Genomic DNA, 18,698 nt, shown 5'->3' with positions numbered 1-18,698 from the left:
TGTGTGCAAACAAGGGCAAAAGTGCTTGTGGCTCTTTTCCTAGTCTCAGTGCTTTTTGTCCTCACTCTGAATGGTCTTATGCTTTCATCGTATAGCCAGTTCTGATTGGATAAGCTGCTTTGTCACATATCCATTTCAGGTCAGGTAACATTGCTCTCAGTTTGAATTGCTTAAATGCTGTTAACCCAGAACCAAATTTTGCCAAGCAGCTTTGTGACATCACTTTAACCACATGTTCATCAATCATCTGGTACCATGACTGGAGGAACAGGAAGAAGCACTTAAGCAGCAGCAGTAGAGAGGCATTGCAAATACTAGTGAGCAGGTGTTAAAAGGATTAAATATGGAAAGATTTATGGTAACGTTTCAACTCCACGAAAGCTTCCTTTTTGTGCAGACAGTATTCACATGAGAATATCCAGTGCAGCCTTACTAGTATTTAATTGAATCTTGCCCGAGGCCCAGTGCATTATTATAGGGGCTTTCCTATAATCAGTGCCTAAGTGGTTCTTAATACAATATTAATAAATAGACGACGTGCCGGAAGATTTGTGGTTCCGAATACAATTCAGAGTTGTTTTCCCAGCAATAATTGAAACTTGTTAATTTGTTGGAGCCATTTAAGTTGTGCTTGTAAAAAATCAAAGACTGAATCAATTTAATACTTCAATTTAATACCTCAGCTTTTTGTGCTTCAGGCTGCAATCCTATATACACTTACCTGAGAGTAGGCCATGTCAAACTTGGTGTGGCTTACTTCTGAGCATACCAATTGCACTGTCAGGTCTGCAATATCTTGTTTTGTTCTGGCTCTTTCCCCCTCTACCCAATTCACATTTACGCTTGCAGTCTTGTATAGCATATTTTAAATGTTCACAAATACACAAGCAAAGGTTAAGTTAGGACTGAAAAGATAAACGGGCAGTAAGTAAGTTCTTCATGGAAGTAGCAGTAGTGTGGTGTAGCTGTGCTAGTGTTCTGGACTGTGTTGCATATAAAGAAACCGAGAAGATGTGGACTGTTACGGCAGTCTGCATTAATCATTAAACTAAGTATGCTGTAAGTCCCAGCCAAATGGTGACTCCTGTTGTAGTATAACTTTGCAGAGTAGTTTACAGCGGAGATGGGGGAATCTGTTCTCTTCCGTATGATGTTGTACTCCAGCTTCCATCAGCCCCAATCAGGATGGCCAGGGATGAGGGATGATGAGGATTGCAGGATCTGGTCACATTTCAGTACAAAGACTACCCATGGGCCAAACCACTAGGAAGCACCAGAAAAGAAGTCCATGATTCAGGCAACAGTTTCTGGATCTCACTCAGTGGCCAACATTTTTTTTAATTAAAAGAAACCGTTGCAAGCTTGAATGGCGAATGCAAGCTATTAAACTGATTGGATAGAAACTGAAGCCATTGTAAATGGAAAATGATAGATATGGTTGTGCTTCTTTCAGGCTCTGATTTGTTGCTAAGGAGGTACATCCTGTTTGTTAAGAGAGACAAAGATCAGCTGATGTGGATGCTTGTGGGGCTAACCTTTGTCTTCTCTAGCATCCCAGGTCCTCTTCCTTGAATGGTTGGGGCCTGGGAAGCTGAGGGACAACTCAAAACCTCTGTGACTTGCACTTGAATACTGCTCCCCCACCATGATGCTAAGATGTATGAAATGTCCTTTTACCTGAGCACGAGGAACCCATATGTACTTCGGACAGTGCCTGTATCAGTGAGGTCTCTCTTGAGTATTTAGTGTGGTGTTTATTGCACACGAATCAGCACTGCCATTGTTCTGTCTGACCTTGGGTGTTTTCCTTTGGTGATTCAGGTATTGGCTGTTGATAAGGTATCTTAAATGTCTCAAGGCTTTACGCTATCGTGTCTATCCCTTGATCCATGCCCATCTTGGCTAGTGGTTGCTTGCATCTATAAGATCAATAATGCTTGCTTTTGTGAGGACATCTTGCGCATAGCTCAGTGGTAAAACTTCTGCTTTGCATCCAAAAGGTCCCTGGTTTGATCCCTGGCATCTCCAGATGGGATTAGGAAAGATTTTTGCCTGAAATCTTGGACAGTCTCTGCCTGTCATAGTAGACATACCCAGCTAAATGGATTCAGTATAATTACTTTTTTATTATTTTATTAGGATTTATATGCCACTTATTCAACAAAACATATAAGCTGTTTACATAAAACACACAAGACAGCTTCCTATGTTCATTTGCATGTTAATTGCTTTCTGATTCCATGTCCATTGCTATATGGGTTCTCCTGGAATCCAGTGCTATATAATAGCCATATGAAGCTGCTGGGAAAGTTTGTCTAAAGAGATGGATAATGTTTCCTCTGTATACTGAAAAATGCAGCTAAATTTCTCCTTTCCATCAGATCCAGCTTTTGTAATGAAGTCTCTGAGAGCTTGCCTAGAGTTGATAATGGATCAGAAGAGGAGGATGAACTGGCTTTAAACTCCAATAAGATGGAGTTAACTTACAATGCAAGGCTAAGGATTCACCTGCCATATAGGAGGTCATGCTAAAGGGCAAGACTTGCAGCTTCACAGTGCTCTTGGATAATGCTTTGTATCAAGGCTATCTGATGGAAGCTTTGGCATGATCCCCCCCCCCCCGCCCGTTTTCAGCTGTGCTCCTTTTCTGGTTAACAAATATCATCTCACTGTGCTCCAGGCTCCGGCTACTTTTCAACAACTACTTAGTGCATTCTACATGGGATACAACTGTAGTATTAGAAGGGACCACAGTAGTGGTCATCTTGTCCAGCCCCTTGCAGTGCAGGAATCTTTTTGCCCACCATGGTGCTGGAACCCACAACCCTGAGATTAAGACTTTACCAACTGAGCTATCCCAGCAGAGCTAAGACAGTTTAGGGTATTCACTGGTCTAGAATGTGAAAGTGTGGCTTCTCATCTTTCTACAGGGAACATATCATACCAGTTCATGAGCGCTTCCAGTTGATTTCTGGGCTAAATTCCAATTGACCGTTTAAGGCCCTAAACAGTTTGGCTCCTCTATGGCCCCAACTCCTAAATTAAGGCCTGGGTCAGATATTCTATTATGCGACATCCCTGTTAGAGGTAAGGCCAGCCTTCTCCAGCCTAGTGCCTTTTAGGTGTTTTTGTACCACAATTTCTATCATCCTTGACCACTGGGCATGTTGGAAGGGGCTTATTGGAATTGTAGTCCAAAATCTATGGAGAGTACCATGTTGACAAAGGGTCAGGTGGCATTGGACATCTTTTGGTGGACTTTTGTGAGGACATCTGTTGGACATCCATTGGACATCCACAAGACACATGTCACTGTCCCTTTAGAAGGTCAGCTAAGATTTCATAGGTTTTGTTTATTGTTCCTTCAGGGTTTCATTTTGTTTTTAGTCCTGAGAGAATTATATTATCTCTTCCGAGTTATGATTTCACTGATCATTGTATTTAGTAAGAGTTTTTTAATTGATCTGAGCTCATGTTCCTTCGCTGATCATAGGGCGTGAGCTGATCATATGGGAAACCTGAACAATCCTTCCATTTTCTACAATGATGGGGAGGGGGAGGGAAAGTGAGCTCTGTTACAGGGTTTCCCCCTTATGCAGTTGCTGTTCCTGGGGTGGATTGGATCAGACTCCTAGTGTTTAGCTGTCTCTTATTCAGCTTTCAACTTTCCCAGGCAAATAGGCCGTCAGCAAATATATCAGCCTTTGATCCCATAATTAGGTGAAAGGTATCTGGATTTTGCAATGGGAAACAGGGTGTTTTGGGAACACAAAAGAGTGATCTCAGTTTCTGGAGAAGATTAGAAGCTTTCAGAAAGATGAATGTGGGTTTTCCCCCTCAGGAGGCGTGTTTAAATCTATACTGTGGTGGGTATTAGCCTAGCAATTGTAATCTTAGATCCAGTTGAAGCAGTTTTCATGAGCCAGCTTTGTTCATTCGGAGGTGTGAAGTTGTTGTAATTTGTTTGTTTGTTTGAATATGCCTTGACTGCCAACACTCTGCTTATGACTCGGCATGCCTGTAAAGGTAAGCTGGTTAAGATGGAGAATGTACAAGTTCCCAGGCAGAGAATACGTATAATAATAATAATAATAATAATAATAATAATAATAATAATAATAAATTTTATTTATATCCCGCCCTCCCCAGCCGAAGCCGGGCTCAGGGCGGCTAACAACAATCAAATAATCAAACAATCAAATAATCCAACATTATAAAAATATTTCATTATAAAAATTAATTAAAATCAAGTTGATGGCAACCATTAAGCAAAATTCTGTGCAGGTTGCCAGAGGAGGGAGTCAGGCTGCGCCCTGACCAAAGGCCTGGTGGAACAACTCTGTCTTGCAGGCCCTGCGGAAAGATGTCAGGTCCCGCAGGGCCCTAGTCTCTTGTGACAGAGCGTTCCACCAGATTGGAGCCGCAGCCGAGAAGGCCCTGGCTCTAGTTGAGGCTGTTATACTATGGACAAGATTCTATAATTCAGCACCTCCATGCATTTGGCTAAGTCTCTCCTCCCTCTCACTCTCTTTCATCCTTGTGCCAACTTCTCCAGAACTAGGGAAACACCTCCTCCAACTTACCTGCTCTTGGAGTGTAGGTTTTCAGAGGACAGTTTCTCCATAATGTAAGCTGCTTCTCTGAGTAAAATTCTTGCGTTTTCCTTGTGGTTGAGAAACCTGGATATTATTCTTATTGCTGTTATCTTACCTCTTCATTTTATGGATTTATATCCTGCAGAAAACACTTCTAGGCTGTTTTACAAGCCAGTAATATGTTACGTGGGTGGTGCTGTGGGTAAAACCTCAGCGCCTAGGACTTGCCGATCGCATGGTCGGCGGTTCGAATCCCCGCGGCGGGGTGCACTCCCATCGTTCAGTCCCAGCGCCTGCCAACCTAGCAGTTCGAAAGCACCCCCGGGTGCAAGTAGATAAATAGGGACCACTTACCAGCGGGAAGGTAAATGGCGTTCCGTGTGCTGCGCTGGCTCGCCAGATGCAGCTTGTCACGCTGGCCACGTGACCCGGAAGTGTCTGCGGACAGCGCTGGCTCCCGGCCTATAGAGTGAGATGAGCATACAACCCTAAAGTCTGTCAAGACTGGCCCGTACGGGCAGGGGTACCTTTACCTTTACCTTTTTAAAACAGCCTAGAAATATAGAAAGAGGACACCTTATTTGCCTGATGCAATGTGGATTTATTTGAAGCTTGGTGTCTCAGTCTGATTTGCAATAGGCATTGGACTTCTTCTTGAGATATTTTGTAAATCAGATTGAGACACGAAGCTTCCGATAAATGCACATTGCATCAGGCACATAAGGTGCCTCCTTCTATATATCATGGTTTTTCTGTTCAGATTACTCACAAGTGTGGGCCTATCTGTTCCTGTTTGCAGCTTGTGAGTATTTTAGAGTGAAAAAGCTGCAGTTTATACACGTTAACATTTCTTTGTACCGGCACAGTGTTTGCCCTACACTCAGATATCTGTGCCTTAAGGCCCAATGCTGACCCAAGGCATTTCTCTGCCTGAGGTAGAGCAGGATATCCTGAGCCTCATCAGGATATATAGCACTTGGTGTTAGTCAAGGTATTTTGGCTTTCACAAGTTTCTCTTGTGAAGAGCCAGTGTGGTGTAGTGGTTAAGAGCGGTAGTCTCGTAATCTGGGGAACCGGGTTCGTGTCTCCGCTCCTCCACCTCCAGCTGCTGGGTGACCTTGGGCTGGTCACACTTCTTTGAAGTCTCTCAGCCCCACTCACCTCACAGAGTGTTTGTTGTGGGGGAGGAAGGGAAAGGAGAATATTAGCCGCTTTGAGACTCCTGAAGGGGAGTGAAAGGCGGGATATCAAGTCCAAACTCTTCTTCTTCTTCTTCCTCTCCCTCTTCCCTGGCACTAAGAGCACAATAATGAATAGCAATTTGCTGCCCTTTCATGACAACCCAAATTAGCTGGTTGAGGTGGCTGCTTCACCCTGCCTAATGGTAGACCCGGTATGCTTGGACCTTCTTATCTGGGATTAAGCCATATCTTAATGGGACTTACTTCTGAGTAGACATATCTCTCCTGATATGAATAATTTTTTAAAAAAAAAAAACCCTGTCAAATGCTCATATTGGTTGTGCATTACCTTTTAGCATGCCTCACATTTCTTTGGATGTGAGGTCCATGTTCTTGCAGATATATTTACCTTTTTTTAAATGGAAGGAACTTGGCAGTGGATGTGGGGCTTTTCTTGACTTAATATAACAGTGGGCAGCACAGCAGTGGTCGCTTGTTGCAAATAAAGCCTAGAACTGTTGTTCATTGATACAGCTCGATCAGGCTTCTTTCTGCTTTTCCAGCTTCTGTTGCCAGGAATTCAAGCAGCTGCAAGCTGAGCTCCCCATTCCTGTTTTGATTCGGCATGCATACAGGAATAGAGCCTAGAGAAGCCTGAAGCAGGTTGAGCACAATTGTACCAGATGGTGTGGAAGGCGAATAAACTGACAGCTCCCATCTCGGGAAGTCTGTAATCAAAATGATTGGGGAACAATCACAAAACACAGTTTTCTCAGACAAGGTTTCAGTCAAAGTCCTTTTGTATATCCTACATCTAGGGAGCATTTGGTATGTTTTTCTTCTTCTTCCATGTATATCTTTCCTCTTCTAGCAACAATGTATTTCATAAACAGGGGATCTTGGCTGCAAGCCAAGCTAAGATACCATGTTAAAAGGCTCCTTCAGGTTTGTCAGCCACAGGCCAAAGGAAAAACCATATTATAAAGTGTTGCTTAGTTAAAACAGTATCAGAACTTGTAACATTTTAGAGACAATGGTAACAAAGCTTTTCCTCTAGGAAAAAAACAAAATTAGGGGCAAAATTGTCATTTTCAGTGTGGATGGAGGGATGTATGTGTGTGATTAAAACAGAAACATTTGAGAAGATGCTGAATAAATTATGTTCGTACTCAAGCCACAACTAATGCAACAGATGCTATCTGATAAACTACTATTTATATTATAATAAATGCAGAAATAAAGAGGCAGGTACAGTACTCCCAAAATCATAGTGTCTGCTTATGCCTTTCACATCACTGATTTCCAATTTTTGTTTTCACCCATAGGATCTAGCAATATAAATATTAATATAATATAATATAATAGCCACTTCTTAACATTGCTTCCCCTCACAAATAAACTAAGTCCTTCATTGTCTTCCTGGGCTACATAGGCTCCAACAGCAGGGAGGCAAGGACGTCATAAGCAATTCACCACACAGAGCAGAGATGTTTCTCTTGCCTTTCAAGCCACTGTGGTACCCTCAAAACATTGCACCTGTGCTCATATCTTCTCCACAAGGAACTGAGGAAATTGCAGTTTGTGCTAAAATTCTGTCAGCTGGTTAGTCCCTTTCTGAATTAGAATTCTCGGCACTCTCATAGCTGTGTGCACACGAGAGAGAAATGGTCATTGGTTCCAGTACAGATCAGTGTTAGCATTCAGTGTCAACAGTGTAATGTTGGCAATATGGCTAACCTGATCCAAAATACCCATCCACCCCACTCACACACGAAAACAAAGATCACCACAGCCAACCACAAACAAACAACCACACCCTAGGCCAACCCCAACCTCTCTCACCACCAAAGGAACACAAGTGAACAGCAGAGAACCTCCACAAGCAACGCTGACACCAAACCCTACATACATTAAGCAAAATAGAAACATCGCCACCTGACACCCCCACCCCATCTCCCCCCTCCACCCGTTCCCCCCCCCCCAATGTCTCAACAAATGAAACTGATTTGTAAAAATGTTACATGGAAAAAATATGAGAGACATTACACATACTTCTGTAAAACAAGAAAATCTTTAATAATAATAATAAAATGTTTAGGGATTGAAATATACACATATGTATATACATACACACACACACACACACACACACACATATATATATATATATATATATATATATATATATATATATATACAGTGTAGGGCAAGGTGGTCCAACATGCAGCCTGAGGGCCAAATGCACCCTTCAATGTCTTTTCGGTGGCCTTTGGCAACATCTGATGCCCCCCTCCCTCTCACTGCTTTCCCAAAGCTGGGTAAGCAAGGCTTTGGGAATGAGACATGATGCTCTGACAGGGTCCTAGAGTCCTCCCACCTCCTTCTCGAAACCTAGTTAGCGCTTTCCCTGCCAGAGCCTTGCACCTCATTCCCAAACCCTAGTGCCTTACTTAGCCAGCTTTGGGAAAGCAGTGTGAGGGCTGGGAAGGGGTATCAAATTTTGGCCCCGCTCCGTAACCCCCTGCACAACAAGGTAGTGTGTGGCCCACGGGTTCTGTGTCAAAGTACTCTTGCAGCCCACTTGGTATGAAAAGTTGGACCGCCCTAGTATAGGACCTTAACTGCTCTGTAAAGACCAAAGAGACGTTCAGCCCACTCAATTCTTAGCTTGTAGAAAAGTGGAAAAGAAAATTCTGCCTGCTGCAGGAGGATCTTCACACAAACGGGTTACTTCATTCTTTCCCCTCTCAAGGTGTTTTGTGCTTTGGCTGAGGGTCCTCTCACATAACTTGAGAACCTAAATAAGTGTTCAACAGCAGGATATTTGTTTTAGAGCATTTTGTTAAGATGACTGTGGAGGGAGAGGAATCCTTCACAGATGGGTGAGGAATCAAAACTAAACTGGATTTAGAATAGAAGCTGAAACAGATGGCTTTATTTCTCATCAAATTTTATTAATATTCATGGAACATCACATCTCTATTTGTGGAGACACTGAGTTTTCCTTCCGTAGATTCCTTAGTTACCTGATCTGCAAAACATTCCCAGCTCTGGGTGCTTAGCTAACTTGATATAGCAGGCCTTTTTTCCCCTTTCTTTTTAAGAAGATACTCTTGAGAAATTATACCTGTTGAATTGAGACCATGATCCGATATATGCTTGCTTGAAAATACCGTATTTTTCGCTCTATAACACGCAACCGACCATAACACGCACGTAGTTTTTAGAGGAGGAAAATCCGTAGGCATGCCACCCGTAGGCATTCCCTCCATAACACACACAGACATTTCCCCTTACTTTTTAGGAGGAAAAAAGTGAGTGTTATGGTGCAAAAAATATGGTAAGTTTCATTGAACTCATTTCATTGAACTTTACTACTGAATAAGCATACTTAGGACTGAGCTGATATGGTTAAGAAACAAATGTCCCTATATTCTTTGAGTTTATCTATTGCATTTGTATGTACAATAAGAAAGGGTCCTGTAAATGAAGGATAGTCAGAAACCCAAGTGGAGGAATAACATTCTGTGTGCAGTGCCTTTTCCAAGGCTAAGTTGTTGTGACTCTTTAACAGTGAGGTTTTTTGAGAGCAGTGGTGAAGCTAGCTTAGAGATTCTCAAAATTTTGCTAACAGAAACTACTTCAGGTCAAAAGCAAGCCCCAAATGACTGACATTGGGACACATGGGCAGACCGTGTGTGTGTGTTTTATAGAACTACTAATTCTTATGAGCTTGTTAACAAGGGTGCGGTTACTGTGAACCGGTGCAAAAATTGAGGGGCTGTTTACACAGGCTATATCCAGATATTATGGAAAAGCTGAAGGGAAGAGCCCACCCTGAGCCTCCTAATTAAATCATTACAAAAATGAGGAAAGTAAAGGAAGGAACATGCTCCTCCTGAAGCACAGAAGGAGACATCTGTGTTTTGACCATCGATCCCATATGGTGCTGATAACACCAAGGTTGCAGGTTCGATCCCCAGGTGGGACAGCAGCATATTCCTGCATTGTAGGGGGTTGGACTAGGTTGGACACCCTCAGGATCCCTTAAAGGTAAAGGTAAAGGGACCCCTGACCATTAGGTCCAGTCGTGACCGACTCTGGGGTTGCAGTGCTCATCTCGCTTTATTGGCCAAGGGAGCCGGCGTACAACTTCTGGGTCATGTGACCAGCATGACTAAGCCGCTTCTGGTGAACCGGAGCAGCACACGGAAACGGCGTTTACCTTCCCGCCAGAGTGGTACCTATTTATCTACTTGCACTTTGACGTGCTTTCGAACTGCTAGGTTGGCAGGAGCAGGGACCGAGCAACAGGAGCTCACCGCGTCGCGGGGATTTGAACCACCGACCTTCTGATCAGCAAGCCCTAGGCTCTGTGGTTTAACCCACAGTGCCACCCGCGTCCCTTGCAACTCTACAATTCAATGATTCTGTGCTGATACAGCCACCACAGTACAGACTTCTTCTGTCGGAAGATCATCTAAAGTCAGAGGGAGTTGGATAGGGATTGTGATGTCCATTTGTTATCTACTGACTTTTCTACATCAGGGGGGGAAAGTGGGGTCTGGAAATCCACTCTGGCTTGATGGCTTAAGCACTGGATCCACATAGGATATGCTGCAGTTGATAAAAAACAAAACAAAACCCTGGACACTAAGCTTGAGGAATTAAGCCTCTGTAGCTCATATTCCCTTAGGGTGACTAATCTAAGGAAGACATCACCTGCACACTACTTAATACCTTGTTAAGAATGCAAAGGGCAAGAAGGGGAATAGCGAGGACATTCCAAATGAAGGTGTGGGCAAGGAAGGAGCCAGAGGGTGGGGAGTGTTCAAGCTGTCTTGTTACACGAAGAGTTGGAGCTGGCTCTCTGCAGATGCCTTCAGAGTTACCTTCAGAAGTTGCTAGAGAGCATGGGTTATATCCAACTTAAGTTTTATGCAGGGTAGGCTCAATGAAAATAATGGGCCCGACTTAGTCATGTTATTAGTTTCAATCGGTTGACTCTGAACAGGGCTGGCGTTGGCTGCAGCCCTATATTTCTAGTTTGCTGGCATTTTCTCCTTCGAAGTGCCATGTGTAGTCTGAGCTCTGTATGTGTGACTGACAGATTGAATCTGGAAGCCTATCCGCCAGTCAGTTATCTCGGGATTTTTTGTAGCCTCTTTCCACCTGCCAAAGCATTTGCAGTGTGTATGTTGAGAGGGATTGTCAAACTTTGCTGTAGAGAGAGCTTTCCTTAAAGGTTAATTTAAATAAATCCCTGCGTTCAGATGTCAGCAAGGAGGTTAGGCTGCAATTCGTCTTCCAGACAGCAAGTTTTCTATGTGGACGTATATATTTTCCCCTATTTTTATGGAGAAAAAATTATTTTATGCAAGTTCCTACCTGCAGCCCAAAGTAGTTCAGGCCCCAGGCACTGGCTTACCATCTCAACGCGAACTAGGTCTGTCACAGGTCAGAGGAGAGGCAGATTAAAGACATGGAGGAAGCCTACATGATGATTTATAAAGTCCACAAGAGATATATTTAGGAAAGTGAAAAGGTGGGTGTAAGTGGGAAAGGATACCCTCTTTTTCCTTTAGTAATATCAAACACTGTAACAAGTAGAGCAGTATATAATCCGTAAGATGTCCATCAGCTTGTTCAAAACCAATGCATGTGTGTTGGACTAATGGGAAGTTCACTTTCCCTTGCAGCTCATGCCTCACCTAAGAATTCCTTATTTTATATTAATAGTTATGGGCCTATAGTATTTGCAAAGCCAGTTGTCATCACTTTTATGAGAAACTTAAATTATAATTGAATGTCTTCTGTCTCCTTTTCATAGTCAGGACTTTTGAAATATACTACCTTTAATAGAGCCCTTTTCACAGCATAACTACTGCAAAGGATTCTGGGGGATTTGCTAGGCTACATGTGGCACTGGCCTGGCATGTTTGTAGTTTATAGTTAGCGAAACCTTGAATATGCCCAACCTGTAGCTACATATATCTGGGGGAGAAGATAAATGGGAAGTTGTCGCTTTAAACAGAACAGTGATTTTGGCACTGGGAGCTGCTGCAAAGACCACAGCAAGCAAAGCATCATGACCTATAGTGAGCTTTTTGCAAATCACTATATATTCCATTCTCAGATGCCCCAACTCTGCATCCCTGGGAGAATGACTCTGCTGCTGTTTCCAGGGCTAGTTTTGCCGAGACAAAACAAAAGCCAAATCAAGAGCCTGTAATTATCCTGAACGCTCCTATTGCTTTCAGCTCTCTTCTGATCAACACGCTGTGAATGCATAATCAAATTATATTGAGGAAGATTATGGAGCTAGTGACTTGGGATAATTGGTTGTGTAAACAATATATTGTTTTTACGAAACCCATTTATTATTACCTGCTTTCACGTGGCTCTCCCACAGAACTCCATATTGAACAGAGATATGGTTGTGATTACGACATCTTTCCTAATGTCCTGTTATTTCACTCCTAGAATATGGAAGGGAATCATGTGCAGTAGTAACAGTCATGCCCCCACCAACCCTGAGCCTCAACCTCCATGCATTGAAGGCAGCTTCTTAGTACTCTTGGCTGAATGCTCTTGGAAGCTTCCCTGCCACCAGAAACTCCACAACATGAGGGTTTCCAGTTGTAAGGAAAGGTTCCCTTCAGACCTTTCTACTCAATGTGGGGAGACTGGGGGTGCAGCAGGTGGAGATGGCATGCACCCCTCTTGATGCCCCCACAGATTCCTTAAAAAACACACACACAAATCCACAGGTTCCTTGAACATAGAGCTTGTTGCTACTTGGGTAGCTTGCAGAGTTCAGTGATGGGAAGCAGCCAGCACCCTCCCACATTATTTACTTATTTTCTTCCCGGTTTCGTGGACTCCCTGTGGCATTTCCACAGCAAAAGCTGCTTGTAGACAATCAAACGCACAAGAGCATGGCCCATTTTGAAACCATGGCAGAGTTGCTGTTGCCATTGCTGCCCAGGTATTAGCAAACATTATTTCCTGTCAAGAGTCACTGGAGCTTGGAAAACCAGGAACCTTAGGCTTACCTGTGGTGGTTTGGAACCACTTCCTGTCAGTGAAGTATTTTCAGGCTCTAGCCCCAACCACCCAGATTGACTATTGGGTAGTTCTAGATTGTTATTGTTTAGTCATTTAGTCATGTCCGACTCTTTGTGGCCCCATGGACCAGAACACACCAGGCACTCCTGTCTTCCACTGCCTCCCGCAGTTTGGTCAAACTCATGCTGGTAGCTTTGAGAACACTGTCCAACCATCTCGTCCTCTGTCGTCCCCTTCTCCTTGTGCCTTCAATCTTTCCCAACATCAGGGTCTTTTCCAGGGAGTCTTCTCTTCTCATGAGGTGGCCAAAGTATTGGAGCCTCAGCTTCAGGATCTGTCCTTCCAGTGAGCACTCAGGGCTAATTTCCTTCAGAATGGATCAGTTTGATCTTCTTGCAGTCCATGGGACTCTCAAGAGTCTCCTCCAGCACCATAATTCAAAAGTATCAATTCTTCAGCAATCAGCCTTCTTGATGGTCCAGCTCTCACTTCCATACATCAATACTGGGAAAACCATAACTTTCTATGAAATACTTTTGTGTGATCAAAAACAAGATAGCTCAGCCAGTAGAGCATGAGACTCTTAATCTCATGAGTTTGAGCCCCATGTTGGGGAAAGATTACTGCATTGCAGGGGGTTGGACTAGATGACCCTCATGGTCCCTTTCAACCCTTTGATTCCATTATTCTAACACTCTTCCTTGCTCTGGTGTGTGATTTTGGCTCAGCCTTTGGTTCTAACTTCCCAGTGCAACTCTTGCCTCCTGGTTTCCAGCTCCCAGATGCTGGCTCCCTACTGACAGCTGTCTATAGCTAAGCCCTTGGGCTTCCTTGCCATTTGAAACTAAGTTCAATTTCTTTGTACATATTTAGCTCCTCAAACCAGAGATTTCTAGTGCCACAAGGCTTTAACCTACCGGTGTACAAATACTTCATTATGAACTGAAGGATAAGTCTGTCAGTGGTTACTAGTGATGGCGACTATATTATGTGGCTTCTGAAAACCAGTTTCTGGGGAAGTTTAGTGGGGAAATCTCTGTTGCACTCGTGTCCTGCTTGTGGACTTCCCAGAGGCATCTGCTTGTCTGTCATGAGAAAAAAATGCTGTACTAGATAGGCCTTTGATCTGATCCAGCTGGGTCCTTCTTATGTTCTTAATCAGGCATAGGCAATCTCCGGCCCTCCAGGTGTTTGGGACTACAATTCCCATCACCCCTAGCTAACAGGACCTGTGGTCAGGGATGATGGGAATTGTAGTCCCAAACATCTGGAGGGCCGGAGTTTGCCTATGCCTGTTCTTAACTCTGCACTACTGCAGCATTTTTGTCTTCGCCTATTAGTATTGACGCAATCCGACAGAACAAAGGTGAGTGCACACAGAAGGCAACAGGCAATATTTATGCTGTCAGGATCCCAGTATTCTCTTGCCTTTTCAGCACACACTTATTCTGACACATTCAAGGACCTTCTGAAGAAATAATTGCACCTGCAAGGTGGTCAAATGTGAACTCGTCTTGAGCCGCTTATGCTTAAATGAGTGTTTAGTAATTCAACTAGACAGCTTGATGCCATCAACTGCACAGGAGTGGATCAGTCTCTTCAGCTCAAGCACAATGCCTTGATATGTGAAGCAAGCCTGAAATTGAAGTCATATGCCTCATCCCAGTTATTCCTTCCATATGATCAGATACAGCTTCTGATGCCATTTTCAGAATACAAGACATGGTGCTGAATAATTTCGATCTTTCCATTTCTATTATTCATTTCTTATTGGCAGTGTTTTGCACTATTCGTAATGTTATTTGAGGAGGGGAATTAGCGTTTGCTAAAGAAAACACATTACCACTGTCAGCTAGCCATCCCCAAAGGAAAAATCAAATTGTCTGTGTGCACACATGTACACATATGCATGTACTCTCTCTGTCTCCCTCTCTCTCTCTCTCTCTCTCCTTTGTTTTCATGGAAATTGATGAATACCAACCAATTTCTTACATACATTTCAAAACTATTCTGTGCTGCAGTAGTAGGGTGTTGTTTTTTGCCTTCCCTTCCTTGTAGAGGTTCCTCCATTTTTACCCCATGCGTCAAATAGCAGATTCGGATGAAGGAGGGGGGAGGAGAGGTTTTAATGGGAAAGCATGTATGAGGGGAAAACTTAAACCTCCATTCCATTTATTTGGTTACAGATTACCTTCACCCCCTCCAATTCAGCTGGTATTACCTGTGACAATATCCTTGTTATGTATCTTTACTATCATGTACTGTAAGTTTTTTTGGGACACGGGTGGTGCTGTGGGTTAAACCACAGAGCCTAGGACTTGCCGATCTCCCTCGGCCAATAAAGCGAGATGAGTGCCGCAACCCCAGAGTCAGTCACGACTGGACCTAATGGTCAGGGGTCCCTTTACCTTTACTGTATGTTTATTGTCTGTGGGTGCACATCAGAGCAGGGAAATGCTTTTCTCCCATAGACCTCTTGAAAATGGCTGAGGGTTGTTGTGGATCACTTAATGGTTTTTTCCCCACCTGTGCATCAGCATTATGATCAAAACAAACACCATATATTGAAAAATGATGGGTCCTAGGCCAGGCCACTTGGAAGGGCTCTTTTAGCTGACAAAATTTTAAGGGGAAATTAGTCAGCTGTACCAATGACGTGTTGTGAAAATCACAGACCGTAGGCCAAGAGGGGCTTGTTAGTAAATTACAAAAATGGTATTGATCTCCATTGTCATTTGGGAAAGGGCCATAGCTCAGTGATAGAGCATCTGCGATGAAACTGCTAGCACATTTGCAAAGCTAAGCAGGGTCCGGTATGGTTTCAGATTGGATGGGGGACCACATGTTGAGATTCTTTCATTGCAAGGGGTTGGACTAGAGGGCCCTCAGGGTCCTTTCCCAACTCTACAATTCTACGATTCAATAAACCTTACTTCATCCTTCTCTTAGTAACCTTCAGATATTATTGCCCTGAAACTGTCACCAGCCTCGGTCAGCATGGCCAATGGAATCAGGGCTGATGGAATCTGACAACATATGGTGGGAATCTGGTTGCAGGCTGAATATTTTACAGCAGAATCAACCCCTCTTGTCTCATGTTTGCCAGCAAATTAGTAATCCTATTGGGGGAGTTTGAGCCACAAACCTATTAAAACTTATCCCATAAGTGCACTTGCTTCTTGAATAGACTTGATGCCCAGAGACACTAACTGTCACAATTTTTTTTATAGCCCCACCAGCAGGCGAGAGGCAATCTCTCATTCAAAGATAGTTTGGAAATGCTTAACAGACCTGAAACAGGTTGATGGTGGTGGTGAAAAGCATGCCATCTGGCTGAAGGCATATGCGTCCCTTTCTCTTTTCTTTCCGTGTGCAACTTGCTGGAACAGAAAGTGACAGTAATTGAAATACACAGAGGAGGACTGATGGGGAGTGACACTTCTTGTTGAAGGAACACCAAATTGCCATGCAGATTTCATAGCTTGTGCGACCTCTGCTTCTTCCACCATGTTAGGTTATTACTAAATTAAACATGCCGCTGTCTAAAAAGGACCACCTCTTTCTATCAACATTTTTGCCCTTATAACTAAGGTCCTGCTGAAACAGAAACTGGGAGCATTACCAAAATGTTTAGTGTTTGGTTTTATTTTACTTTTTTTAGCTTGTAAACACCTGCTTGTAACGAGGCAAGGAAACATTCTGAATGTTGTGACACAAAGAAGTTGAATTTGTGTGCCAGGCAACTGGCCTTAGGAGGGAAAATACCATGGACTAGTAACTTGTGTAGATTTATTTGGCAAGGTAGTTCTGCAGGTAAGGCTGTTTTACAGATGCACTTTTAAAGTTATGCCCACGTAAAGCATTTTATGCGTGCACCTGGAGATGTAATGTGAGTGTGCCACAACGTATTTTCAGCGTTAACTTTTCATTCCAATACGTGCCATGGGGTCAACAGATGCAGCGCATTTCATAATGGCCACAATTTGAAAACAAACCTGGTGGACCCAATAGCCCCTGGAGGTGATAGTGGTAGAGACACAGCAAGCGACAGGGAGGAATCAAACTCCCCTTCACGCAGGTAGGAGCATAGGGCAAGAGCTGCCTCTAAACCCTTGAATCAAACTCCTACCTACCCCCTGAACAGCCTGATTTCAGAACCAATTAACTCTGCCCTCCCAAATGAAGTCTTTCATTCTTCTCTCTTGGCAATTGAAATTCTCTCTCTAGGGGGAGGGATTTAACTGGCTGACTCCCTTGTGATTTTTGGGAGGTATTTTGGTGATCAAAGTGGAGAAGATATGGTGGTTGTCACCACCACTTAAAAAGTGGAGAAACTTCAGAGAAGCTTGTGAAAAATGGGGGTCACTGTGGCATCTGCGAGTGATCTTTTCCATGAGCTCCCTTAGGTACATGCCTGTGTATTCTGCTTTGTTTATTGCACTGCTCTGGTTCTCTTTTGGGTCCTGCTGGCAACAGAGGGGACTGAATGAGTATTCTGCTTAAATTTCGCCAGGGATAAATGCAGATAAGCTGACTCAAAAGTTGTGCTCATTGCAGAGAAATAATAATGCAGCCTGACTGATAACATCCAGAGCAACTGTCTGGATTTGTGTCTGTGACCTGGTTTTAGAAACATCTTGTAAATAAACCAATTTTAATCTAGTTCAGCCATTCACTGTGTCAGTGGGACAGGTCATCAAGGACTTTATTGTGACCTCACTGTGTTCAAATGGATATTTCGCAGTTTAAAGCAAACTTTCATTTTCTGTGATGGCTACAAACAAAGAAATAATTTGTTTGCCTCTGGTTCTAGTGCAATTGGATGCAAACATAGTTAGTCATAACCTAAGTCCCATTGAAAACAATGAGTTAGTTGTTGCGTTTAACTGGTTTTGATAGGATTTACAGTGCAATCCCATATGTATCTACTCAGCTAAGTCCCATTCAGTTCAATGTGGCTGAACCAGAGGGTCAAACGGTATACAGTAGCATTTAGTCACGACTTGCTTTCATTGGATTGCATTTATTTGCATTTATTTGCAGTGAATAATGGAACCACATTAAACACAAGTAGGTTTAAGTTACTCCCTTTTCTGTTTTAATTGCTGAGAAACTAGGCACCATGCCATCCCCTCAGGTGTGTAATCTTCCTAATTTTAGGTTCTGTTCTGTGGTTTGTGGAGAAAATGAAAAACCCTTCTCACACAGTGGATGTACCATATTGGCCTGAATATAAACCTCACTCCCCCCCCCCCCGAATTCCAATCGTGAAAAGATAAAGTGCTACCTTACAGTATGTAGCCAGGAGCATGGGGCAAACAGTGCCAGGAGTGCGGCAAAGTGGGGCCTGCCCCATGAGTAGTCCCCAGTTCTCTCCCCCAAGGCCAGGAAGGGAGAGAGCAAGGAAGGGGAAAGGCCGCTGGCAATGCAGCACAGCTTCCCCCTCCCACCGCCCCCACCCCCAGTATGCAGCCAGGAACAGTGAGGAATGGTGTGGCTTATATTCGGGGGGGTTCTCCCCCCTCCAATTTTAAAGGCTTATATTCAGGTGTGGCTTATATTTGGGCTAATACAGTATATTTAAGTATATGACTGTCAGGAGAGAACTAATAAAATAGAGGAGTGTTGTTAATGTAGACATGGCAATGGTTTGCATGACTATTTTAAACCATACCTGTGGAATAATATATTTTTTTTCTAATGTCTTACGATGTGTGTGCCCTATTAAATAATTCACAGGATTATCACTATTATCATCTGAAGTTTCATAAGCAACCAAGAACAGCAATTCCAAAGAGAACTTACTTGAATCCTTTCCCCTTTCATCATTACTTATTTCACTCTCACCTCTTTT

At 43.3% G+C, this 18,698-nt stretch overlaps 1 protein-coding gene across 6 annotated transcripts in view; it reads left to right on the top strand.

Moving 5' to 3' along the window:
• Window positions 1-18,698, top strand: part of SLC22A23 (solute carrier family 22 member 23) — a 109,047-nt gene that overhangs the window by 48,842 nt on the left and 41,507 nt on the right. The window lies entirely within an intron of this gene.

This window comes from Podarcis filfolensis, assembly GCF_964270895.1.
Source record: "Podarcis filfolensis genome assembly, chromosome: 7".
Lineage (NCBI taxonomy): Eukaryota > Metazoa > Chordata > Lepidosauria > Squamata > Lacertidae > Podarcis > Podarcis filfolensis.
This window is presented reverse-complemented; position numbering and strand designations above follow the sequence as displayed.